Source organism: Apteryx mantelli, chromosome 13 (genome assembly GCF_036417845.1).
Source record: "Apteryx mantelli isolate bAptMan1 chromosome 13, bAptMan1.hap1, whole genome shotgun sequence".
Classification (NCBI taxonomy): domain Eukaryota; kingdom Metazoa; phylum Chordata; class Aves; order Apterygiformes; family Apterygidae; genus Apteryx; species Apteryx mantelli.
Window position 1 is genome coordinate 23055458 of NC_089990.1, and position 12128 is coordinate 23067585.

Consider the following 12128-nt stretch of genomic DNA (forward strand, 5'->3'; position numbering starts at 1 on the left):
GATTTTGCCTTTGGAAATGGCCTTCAGTGTTTGGCTGAACCCAAAATATGGCTAAGCGAAAATTAAGAGATCTATCTTTATGTTTAATTGACACTTTCATCTAATTGGGTGAATTGCTAGGGCATGAAGAGTTGTGGATAGGGTTGTTTGGGGATTTTAAATAAATGAACCAAATCTCAAAGGCAAATGTTGGCAGATTTATTAAACATCACTAGAATAATATAAGAAAAGTAGAACGTGTATAAAACGGCCCTGTAAAATTACTTGCTTTATAGCAGCCCTATAAATTAAACCAGCCAATCTGTGTTTTAAAGCCAAATACGATGCCATCACATCTCCCCATTCAAGTGGTTAAACTTCTAACAGTCCAGAAATGCAAGTGTTAAAGTGTTCACCCAACCTTAACTCTGCTTTCTTGAGCATATACATTATAATAAGTCTTTAAATAAATGATCACATATTATTTTTCAAATAATTCATCCTTTTCCTGAATCGCTAGCCAAAAATGGATAGTATCGCTTAATTGTCATCAGTTCAGACTCCTTATCGGGCCTACTAAATTCTTTTTGCTGTGCGATAAGTGTTTTGATCATTTGCTTTTCCTACCTACCCTTATTGCCTTTTAGTCAGAAGCATTAGCTCCTTTAGATGCGCGTCATGGGATGAGACTGTGAAGCTATTTTAAGTGTAAAATTTGGTGGTCCAGCTATGTCAGCTATGTGGAACTGCTTTATTACGCAAACGTGCTCGAGTCAGTAGGTACTGGACAGTCTGTACGTTTAAGTCTCTGAGATTCTCCGTGTCTGGTATACCCAATACACCGAGACGGTGTCTGGGAAAAATTGTACGGTGATGTCTTACGTAAGAACCGCTACCGGTTGGGTAAGTAAAGGCTGGGTGAAATTATCTGATATAAAAATACAGATAAGCAGCCCTTCTGCTTGCTGGGATTATCTTTTCGTCCAAGGTGGCTGTAATCCAGGGCGGCTAACTGGGTGCGTAGCCCGCTGCGTCCTCATCGCAGGGGCAGCTCGAGAGCCGGCTGCAGGCGGGCTGGCTCTTCGGGGCGGCCGTCGCCCGCCGCCGGCCCCCGGCTTTTGGGGCACTCTTGCTCGCAGGACTCTTGCTTGCACGGAGAGCGGAGCCCTATCCAGCACGAAGCCTCGCCGCCAGCGAGCGGGTTTGCTGCCAACAGGTATCCTCTGTGCAGGAGCCCTGCGAGCGGGTGTTTGTGTGAAATAAAAGATGAATAACCCTTTCCTCCCATTGCTCCAGCTTAATTTCTTCCTGGATCTAATCCAAGCCTTCAGTTGCTGCATCTTCCTTTCTGTACTTTGAAGCAAATTCTGTGCGTTTTAGAAATTAACACTTTTTATCCTGAGTCCGTATATGTTAATTGCTAATAAGAGACAAATGAGCTAATAAATGAGCTAATAAAGAGACAAAAGTTTTCTCTTTATAATAAAATTTCTAATTTGAAGATACTGGAAAAGAGAAATGTTCACCCCACTAGGGTTACAGCAGATATCCTGATGAACTTTCATTTCCTCCTCCAGTACCAGCAAGCCTAATTGCCCTCTTTAGTCCAAACTTTACTGTATTGCAGATTTTTACAGAGCAATTCCTTTTTTCTTTCTTCTTTTGTTAAACATGGCGGTTAAGAGGGATGAGAAGGAAATATTTCTATGTAGGGAATCTTAAGAAAACATAAACAAAGAAGTGATCTTAAATGCTTGGGACTGAGACTCTTCCTCAACGTACCTCTTCAAAATCCATTTCCAAAATCCTCATGCTACTCTGGCTCTGTATTAATCCATATCTCTAAAGAAAATTCTACACACCATCCTTCAGCTGAGTTATTTGATAATAGCCAGTGTGCAAGAGACTGTGAAACATCCCCTTTCTTAGAAAGCTTCTACAATATTAATGTACTTGACCTTGGTCTCTCATATTTCCCGATTAGGTTCACAGGAAGAGTTTGCTAAGCTTTTAAGATACTGTCTTGTGGACCTAAACGTAAATACTGAAGCAGGAGGAGAATTTTGTTAATAAGTTCATTTAAATTGAGTTGTTCTGCCCATCAAGAAATCTCCATCCTGAACTATTCTTTAATGGCTTTTGTTATTTTAGACTCGACTGATACATAATTAGCTTTGGAGAGGTCCTTGTGTTTTTGTGAGGTTAATACCCCAGTATCTCACTGAATTTTGAACCTTCTCAGATTTATAAGGTTTTGAGTTTTTAATCATTCCAGCCTAATTTGTTCAGAAATGCAGGCCCTTAACATTTCAGATTTGTCTTAACTTTATACCCAGCAATTGAGTGAAGACTACATGTTTGGAATACACTTGCTTTTAAGGAGAAAAGACCAGAAGGAACCTTACACTGCGTCTTTGGTCATCTTTTATTCTTCTACCTGCAGCGGCGAGAGATCCGGTGGGTAGAGCGTGGAGCCGTGGCAGCAGCAGGGCCCCCATTGCTAAGGTTGACCCCCTCGAGGTCCTTCCACGCACAGTGCCAGGTCTCCTTACAAAGCACAAGTGCAGATTCTCACATCACCTCCACAGAAGAATGTTTCTAATGCAGTATCCGCATTTTCTCACTCGGTCTGGGCAGGAGCGTTTCTGCACATCAGGACAGAGTATGCTGTCTTGAACGTTATTTTTATAAATATCATGTAGTGCGTTAAGTGCCCTCTTAATTTTATCTGTGGTTTGTCTGCCTACAATAAATCCTGAGTGATCTGGATTCACACACCTAACGCAGACACTGCATGGCTGCCTGCCAACATGTTGGCAAAGTGCTTGGCATTAACAGTTATTAATGAAGTGAGTCTATAGGACGGAAAGTTGGTACAATCTGTCACCTATATACTTACTACAGCTATCTTCGGTTCCTTCCAGTGGGAGGGAATATGTCCTCTGTGCAAAATCTCATTAAGCAGAGCCGTTAAAACATTTTAGAGCCTTTACAATTCAGCCGTAAACCCATTTGGATCTGCTAGCTTATTGATCTTAGATTCCTGAATGATCCTATCTACCTCCTCCTTTGTAGTGGGGCTGTTCAGGGATTTTCTCTTCTGTTTCTGGCTGAGGCAGGGGTTTACCTCTAAGATAAGCCTGAAATGCAGACAGCTGAGATAGGTGATCCTTTCTGAAGTTGTCCAAAGTGTCCGTTCCCTCTCTTAAGCTAAGCATCTGTTTTCTTTAGTATCCCTTAATGAATAGGATTGATTCCATTTTTTGCTTCTGTTTGGCTCGTGTAATATTTTTTTAGAGCTTAAACTTGTTTTTCTATACTAATTTTTCCAACAGTCAATTTACTTCTAATTTCCAGTGTTGGAGGAAATTTGGGGACCGGTCCGCCTGTTTTGTAATTCCAGGTCTGAAAAGGCTGCAGTCCTGGCCTACTCCCTTTTGGCTCTTGTTTTGCTTTTTCTTTACTGATGGTAGTGATGGTTTGTGTTCATTAATAAGCTTTGTTAATAAGCTACTTACTCTCATCAGGGCCTTGCCAGCTTTCCATAATAATTTCTTATCAATTTGCTCTTAGACATTTCTGAAAATCTTTGTATAGATCTTTCGCTTAGAGGGCAGCATAGAGTAGATTTGTATTCTTGAATACTGATTATATTTTGATTTCCTGTCTATTAAAATCAGATCTGCTAGAAAATAATGAGACCAGCTGATTTATGACCATCATGGAGCTATGGAACAGATCAGTCCTAAAATATGTGCCTGTGCCTGGAAAAGTGAGTTTATGGTTATTCCTCTTACAGATGCCTTCTGATCTTGCTCTTCTAACAGATATACCATTTCTTAAAATACTCCCTTTTCCTTGGTTCTTAACACTGAACTCCTCTCTTTCAGGAAATCACTGCAATCCTCTTTCCTCCCCCTCATCCTACCCCAGACAAAGATAACTTCTGCTTCTCTAAATGTATTTGTAATCCTAATAAGCTGTAAAAGAAGGGGGGAAAAAAGTGCTAACCCTGGTTGGATAGCTGTTAATTTTCTTCTGAGATGACCTTTGATCAGAGTCTATCAGAAGTCTTCATCCACCATCCCGACTGTTAAAACAGAAAGGATGTATTTAGCTAATAAAATTACAAACCTGTCCTGGGGAGCAATATGGTAGCTGTACCTGTGACAGGTTTCATCACTGATTTGTTAATAAGCTTGTAGCAACCGTATAATACTAGCTCTGTCTGTCTTCAATTGTGAAACCTTCTTTCTTTGGATAAGGCCATTCGTCTCTCTTAATTATTGTAGAAATATTTTCACTTTAGACCATCAGACGTACGACAACGTGTATATTCTTTTCCATTTTCAGGATGTGAATCTACCCCTCCGCTTGCCGCTGCTCTTAGAAACTCATTAGAGTGTCCCCAGCTGTGTAGTGCTTCATTTCCTTCCCCTTTTACAAAATGAGAGAGGATGACCAAAAAGAAACCTGGAGACCCTTCTTAATAGACCTGTCTTCCTTTCAGTGTCCGTGAATCCATTTTGACACTAAAATTCGGTGTACTCGCTGAAACCCTAACGAACCTACATGTATTTCCCTTACCCTTGCATTCCCTGACCCTTCTTATTGCCGAGGAATAACAGTCCTTATTACCCTTTCTTGTTTTGCCCTGCTCCAAAGTGTAGCTTCGCCCCACCTGTGTGGGGAAGAGGGATGTTTGCCTCTTGCTCGCCTGAAAAATGAACTTTTTGACAGATGCTTGGCCACCGTCTTTGGAGACGTTGTGTACTCCTCCAAAGCTGGGGTCGCTTTGCTTTCCATCTCCTGGCCTAGTTCTGGCTCTCCTTTTTCCTTGCCATTTGCTTTTCGACGCTGAAATACCCTTTTTGCTCCCATTTTCCCAGTCTTTCAGTTCTCAGCATTACCACTTTGACCTTATTTTATTTTTTTTTTCCATGCGAGCTTCCCCCTTTTCTCTGTTGCCGTTCAATCTCACACCAGGTGTGCTGAACAGCCAGAGTCTGGTGGGTTTTTTCAGCCCACTCTCTTTCTTTGCGTTTTGGTACTTTTGGGTTTAGCAGATATCCATTCTCTAATACAGTACAGTATTATGCTGAAATAAGCTGTATTTCAGACATTCCTTCATGCATTTCAGCTTCTCAAGGATTTTAATTGCCGCCCTTTTCCCTTTATGATATACTGCTGTTCTTGATGTGTGAGAATACATTTATAGAGAAGGCGCCGTCTGTATTTTACATGTGCTTTGTCAGGAAGGCTATAATTTTGTTCACTTCCTTCCTTTTTCCTTAAAGTTGTTTGTGACAGGTCTTGAAACACTTGCACCTGATGTCCTCCCAGCGTAAGGTCAGAAACTGTCATTTATTTCAGAATCTGCTCTAAAATAGTGTGCTGTTAATGTCGTATCTTGGGGTCTGCTGGAGTTGGGGCTTGGGCTCGGCAATAATTGTTGCATCTGCTTTCAGCTGTGAAAAAAGTGGAGGGCTTGCTATGAATATTAACAAGCCATCCATCCTTTACACCTTCTGGGAACACACTAGATCTTAAATTGTTTCTTCTTTTCATGATTTTTTGTGTTCTCCATTTTCTCTGCAAGCTCTTTTTTATCATCTTTGGGCTTTTGGTGCTTTTTTTTCCCCCCCAAATTTATTCCTAATCGGAGGGCTTTATCCATACTTATAACTAGGTTGCTGAACTTATTCTCAGTTAACTTTCATTCTGTCAAACCTTACCTCCGTTAAGGGTTTTAGATGTCTGGTTGCTGGGATTAGCTCACCAGGGCCTTCTTTGTTTTGTCTTTCTCCTTCCTCGCTCGTCCTCTTCTCCCACATGGCCACCATCTTTGATACCTAAGTGCCTGGGAACCGCTAGGAGGTAGGATTTCCTCGAGAGATTTTTCTGGGAAAATAACTTGGAAACTGGAGCCCTTAAATCTGGCATCCATTTCCCAGACAGGAGAAGCACTTTAGGAAGGGGATGGTTTCACCATACCTTTCCCTTGACGAATGTCACCCCTGGAGCCCCACCAGTTCTGGAAATCCCACATACTCCCCACAGAGGCGTCTTTGCATTTTTTTTTTTGCCATGGTACGAGGCAAAATTTGGAAACCCTTGGCCTAAATAAAAATGTGCATTCTTGGAAAAGTAGACTTATTGAAGGGGTGCTTCTAGGGAACCTCTTTTTAGAGACTTTGTAATAAAATATATCCCTGTCTACTGGTAAGTGAAGATTTTTATCAGTTCACCCACCAGATATGAAGTTAATGTTAAACTCAAGGATCAAATGGAGTCCTTAGAATAAGAGGGATTTGGGGAACTTTCAGAATCTGGTTGGAAAATGGAGATGTTCAGGTCGATTCTCAGCCTGGCATCATGGCACCGGCTCTCAGGAGCGTGGTGGGATCGGCAGAGTTCAGGTCGGTCACCCCATGACACCGTCTCTGAAAGAACTCCCTATCCTATGTTCTGCACAGATTCTCTCAGGGCTAAAATAAAGTACAATAAAAAAATAGGTATTTTTCTCTGCAGAGGCCTTGCTGCCCACTTTGTTAACCTAGGAAGAGGTGTGCAATGTGTTGGCCTTGCTTTAGAAAGGAGATGTGCGGTCAGGGATGCAGCCCAAAGAGTTGAGAGCAGCATTTCTGTGTCTTTTGGAGTGCCTTATTTCCATTTATGGCTGATTTGTGCAAGATGCCCCTGAACTCTGTTTTTTAATTCTGCGGGAGGGTTAATAAAGTCCAGCAAGGGCAGAGGACGTTGTTGTCCGCAAGAGCGCAGCGTGTACAGCATTCATTTGTACTGTGGATAAAGCTGAATTCGTTTCTACTATTACTCTACTGAATGTAAATATCTCGGAGACATTTACATGGTATTTCTTTTTAAGTATATAATGTTTTCATTCAAAAGTATCATAATTCTTAAAAGACCTGTCAGAGGCTCTGACATGTAATTAATTTCTCTAAAGCTCTTTTTCTGAAAGATAGAACTGCATATATGGAACTCATTCTAACACCTGCGCTTATTCACAACTCTGCAGAAAAAAGCCACATCTTCTGCTTCGCCTTCTTCCCCCACTTCTCCAGAAAAAGATTTTCCTTCGCTTTGGATACTCCCTCTCCCTCTACCCTCATCATCTCTAACAAATAAAAGCACTTGGTATGTAAAAGGTGGGTGAAAATAGGAGCTGGCATGTTGGGTTTTGTCTGGGTGCTAGTGGCCTTTTGTTTGTTCAGCTTTAAGCTAAAACACTGTTGCCACCTTAATTATGGAACAGCTATCACTAACCCATAATCTAGTCCATCTAATATAATTTCTATATGTGTAGGTGGGTTTTCAGTCAGTCTAGTAGGCTGTTTATTTTACCTGGTGGATTTTTTTCTCTGCTTGGGGGTGTATTAAGCTTCAACGGTATAATGCTGGTGCTCAGGAAATATGAACAAGGAGATGTTCAACTAGCCATGGATATACAGTTAAGCAGCCGAGCACTGGATTACGTGGCGGTCATGGCTAGTTGGCTTTCTTTATCCCCTGTAAGAGCTTCCAGGACATCACTGAGACCAGCACCGCTTTCGTTGAAAAACGCCATGAGCCAAATCACTGCTGCCTCCCAAAGAAGAGTCTGCAGAGGGAGTCCTGATGGGGAAGAAATGGCTCCAGCATGTCCCTCGACAGAATTTCTTCCTGGGCCGATGTTGGAGGGGGGCCCCCCGGCTCCTCTGGAAGCAGCAAGGTGGCTGACTCTTCTCCCTACCCTATCAACATCTGTTCGGGTCAGCCACGGGCAATACTGGAGGAGAAGGATGTTTTCTGGCTCACCGGCACCATTCGATTTCATTTTCTACAGAGAACGTTGCTTGTGTTAGCAGTGCGTTGCACAGTCTTTAACTTTATAGGAAAAGAAACAAGTCCTTTCCTCCAAAGAACCGATGGAAAGGTGTTCCACGCAGTGCCCTCTCTGTGCGTGGCAGGATCACTATTAGCAGCGAGGGCTAGAGGAACTTAATCTTGGGAATCGTGTTTCATTCTCTGACCACATCTGTCCACCGACACAGCTACCTCGACTCCAGCAATACCAATCCCCATAAAACTTCTTGAGTATCACACGGGGTTTTTAAAACAGTACAAAAAGTGCTTTGGGTTATGTGGCCATGTGGGCGGAAGGACATCAGCTCACAAGGAATGGGAGGACCAGTTCCAAGTGCCGCATTTTTATTCTTCCAGGCTTCTGCAAAAAAGCTTGTCACTAACAGCTTTAGGACAACCATTAGCATCCGTAGTGGGAAAATTTACAGGGAACATACGGAATGGAGAATTAGTTGTGATGCTGAGGGGTTTTAGGGGGTCTTACAATCCTGCATAGGTTCACCTGAAATCAGTCAGACGGCTGAAAGGGATTTCTCTAGGTCACTGAGTCCCCTGTACTGCTGTCACAGGCAACTGCATCCCGTCCTTCTGTCCATTCATTTGTCCAGCTCACACTTAAAACTAGTTGGGTTATTTTTTGGCCCCACTCTTTTCTTTCTGAGACCTCTTCCCTTCAGTCTCCTTTTTTAGCCAGTATCTTTTTCACTTACGGCAGCTGTGATCTTAGCAGATCCTTAAGTACATAGTGCAATCAAGAGAAGTCTTCCCTATGATTGAACCTCCTGAAACTGTCTTTATAGCACAATCTGCTAAGCTATGCTTCTGCCTCCTCCTCCTGAGACCTAGAGGATCAACTGGAGTTCACCTGACTCCGCATCTTGTACCGTCTTCTTTGGCCTGCCGTCATCTTCCTCAATCCACTCCACCTCTAGTCGAGTTCATAAAATTCAAGCTGGCGTCTGAATTTCCTCCTGTCGGTTCTTCATAATAGCTTGACCTCAGTCAGGTATATCTTCAGTGGCTTGACGCTGTATGAAATTCATATCCTCTCCCTTTCATTCTCCTGCCTGCCGCTGGTTCTGTGTTCGTTGCACTCTCGCTACCCCTTGTATAGTCACTGTCTGTAGCCTTTATACCCCACACCCTTGGTTCCTCTCTGCCTTCATTTAGTTTTCCTTTTCAGGGAACCAGCTGTTCTTCTCCTCTTTGTTATTCCCGGTCCTCTGTTTCTTCTTGTTCTCCAATGCATCGAGCCCCTTTGTCAGCTTTTCTTTCGCGCTAGCTCGTGTTCCCTCCCGTTCCCTGTGGGATCTGACCTTTCCTGGGTCACGCAGCTCCTAAAAGGTCCTCTTGTTCAACGGGTCCCTACAAACTTTAAATTGCCTGTCTCATCTCACCTCCTCTCTCTTCAGGCACATCCGAAGATCCCCAGCTGATCCCCTGTTCTTTCCAGCTTGCTTCTAGAGCTCAGATTTTTTCTCCGAGTTATCTCAGTCAATGCTCTTTATGTAAATAGTTATGCACAGGCACATCCCCTTAACTCTTACATTTCATCGTCTTTGTCGTATTTTCCCATCTTTGGATTGCGTCCACCTCCCTCCCCCTTATACACACATACTGCTAAAAACGATAATAAAAAGAGATGAAAAATCCCACAGACTTCCCACCTATGAACTCCCTTTTCCTGCCTCCGCTTGCTTGACCGCCTGCTTGCCCGTTGCTTGGCTCCACAGTCGTTTGCCCAAATTAGCCCTGCTCTCTCGCTGAAGTTTGGCAGTTAACTGTCTGTCAGAAGTAATTAAAGGCAGAAAGCCTCCCTCACATACTCACTTGCAAATCCCACTTACGACACACGCGGCTCCCAGACAGACTCTGAGAAATACAAACTGCAATCAAACCGCAGACTCTGCAAGCTACAACCAAAACAGCAAGCGGCGAGCAGGCAGAGGCGCAGATCCACGTACTCGCGAGTAAGGAGGCCTCGTGCCTTTCTTCTGCAGGAGACATCCCAGTGGTAACCGTGCAATGCTTTCTTAAAAATGCTTTATGTCCGCATTATTATTTTCTCTCTGGAGATGGTTTGTGCACTGCAAGTGACAAGTTTACATTATTGGAGAGTTATTGTTTCCACTTTTGTTCTATGTTTTATTCATTGCAAGCCATTATTTTAATATGGCTATGATTACGTTACCGGTTGCAAACAGGCCACCTGTGGCATTTTACACCAAATTGTTATAAACAGGTATATCCCGGCAAAACAGCAGCCAGCACTGAGGCGGTGCTTGTGCTTCTGAATGATGCAGGAAGATGGAAGACACAACCATGGGTCTCAGCTCATTTTGCTCATAAAGCAAAGACTTGACTGTTGCAGAATTAAGCTTTCTACAGCAACACTGGATCATCTCTTACCCCCTAACGTGGTTCCTGAGGGTTAAGCTTTGCTTGGAACAGTGAGAAAAAGCCAAGTAGTATCCTGATTTGGCTTATATACTTGGATAGCTCGAAATATTGCTATGATTCTCCCTATGAATATAAATATTACTATTAAATATTTATATGATGGTCATACTCCAAGTCCTCTCTAGGACTGAGGCTATATTTCTGTTGGAGCTGCAAAATGAGAAAACATTGCCCGTCCTTTGGGGAAAGGCAGGTTCAAACCAAACAAAAGCAGGTCCTTTCTTACACGGCACATAAACTGCCAAATGCCTAACCACAAGATGTTGTGGAAGCCAGCCTTGTAAACAAGGTAGAAAATGGTTAGGCAAATGAATAAAGCGTGGATATACTCTGTGAATCCAGAAGTCCCTTAGCTACAGATCGTTACAAGTTGAGGGGCTAGAGCAGGGCTTTCGCTTTGCACCTACTAGTGACTGTCAGCAAGAGTTGAGCCTGTGGACTAAGCGGTGGGTCAGTCTTGTCCAGTTCAGCCGTTCTTGCGCGATGGCTGGTTACGTGATTTGAGTCTGAGGGCCAACGTGGCGGGAGCTGGAGAGGCACTCGCTTACAGCTGTAGGGCTGATTTCTGCTCCGCATTACGTCCTGCTCCTTCAAGGAAGGAGGTGGTGCCACTGCTTGATCCTGCCCGAATAAGCCTTTATTAGAGCATCACCTCTGCGCTTCAGAAAGATGGTGGAGATCAGAGTGTACAGGAATGTTGATTATAACCCTCTGTATTTTGAAGATGTCACCTGACAGTCAGATCATCCACAAATGCTCTTTTGAGTGCTTTTTGAAGTGAGCACGTGAGCAGAGTTCAAATCTGTAAATGTGCATAGCCAAATATCCTCTACTCCAACTCTACCTGCCTGCAGTTAATTGAAATGAAAGATCTTAATACATTTATCTTCCACCTGGAAAACCACGAAGGTGCACAAAACACATTTATCTAATCACAACATATTTAAGCTCCTTACTTAATTCAGCTTTTCTTCCTCACACAGCAAACAGCCCACTCCCAAGAAGCCGTGCTGGCTCATTTAGTACTTTAGCCTCTGATTCTTCTGAACATATGTTTAATAGGCAGGAGATATTATTAAGGAGGCATGATGTTGTAGACTGTTCCTGGAAAATGCAGAGCAGCTTTCACACTTAAAAGTTAATCTTCTGCAAGTTACATGTAAATACTCAAAACGATGCATGATCTGTGATTTGGAATTTTGCTAGATATGATCTGAGTTGCTTCTGTTAAAATATGTCAGTGATTCTTCCGCTGAATGCGTTGGCTCCAGAAAGAAAGCTTTTGTCAACCACAGTAGGAGACCGGGGTGTTGAGAAGAGTGTGGATATTGGTGAGAGCGAGGAGTCTGACTTGCACACACTGATTCTCATTTTGAGAGCTCTGAAACACGGATTTGCATCAAAGTAAAACTCTCAGGGTTAGTTAAATATTCCTCTAAATATGCAAAGGAATGGAGTTACTGATGCTTGTTATTCTTATCTTACTCTTGGTGTCACAACATCTTTAAGTTCAGTGAAGGTTTCACTCACTAAGACGGTTGTAAAGATTTCACATTAATTAAGAGGACTCCACCGAAAATCTGAATATGAATGAAGTTCCTGTTCTGAACCCAGGGCAGTGAATACTGTGGGAAGATCAGACATTGACAAATGTTGATTTAAAGAAAAAAAAAACACCCTAAAACAAAAACTGTGTTTCAGCCTCGTACCTATTCCATGAGAGAAAAAGTTGAGTTTGAGTTGCCAGAAGGAAAAAATAGATTCTGCCTTTAATTTACAGCCAAAGAGGTGAAACTGTGATGCTCCTGCTGGCTGGGAGGCGT

General features: G+C 42.8%; 1 protein-coding gene across 3 annotated transcripts in view; it reads left to right on the forward strand.

The window, feature by feature from the left end:
• The window catches only part of NEXMIF (neurite extension and migration factor), a 67637-nt gene that overhangs the window by 40795 nt on the left and 14714 nt on the right, over positions 1-12128 (forward strand). The gene's annotated exons all lie outside the window — the stretch shown is intronic.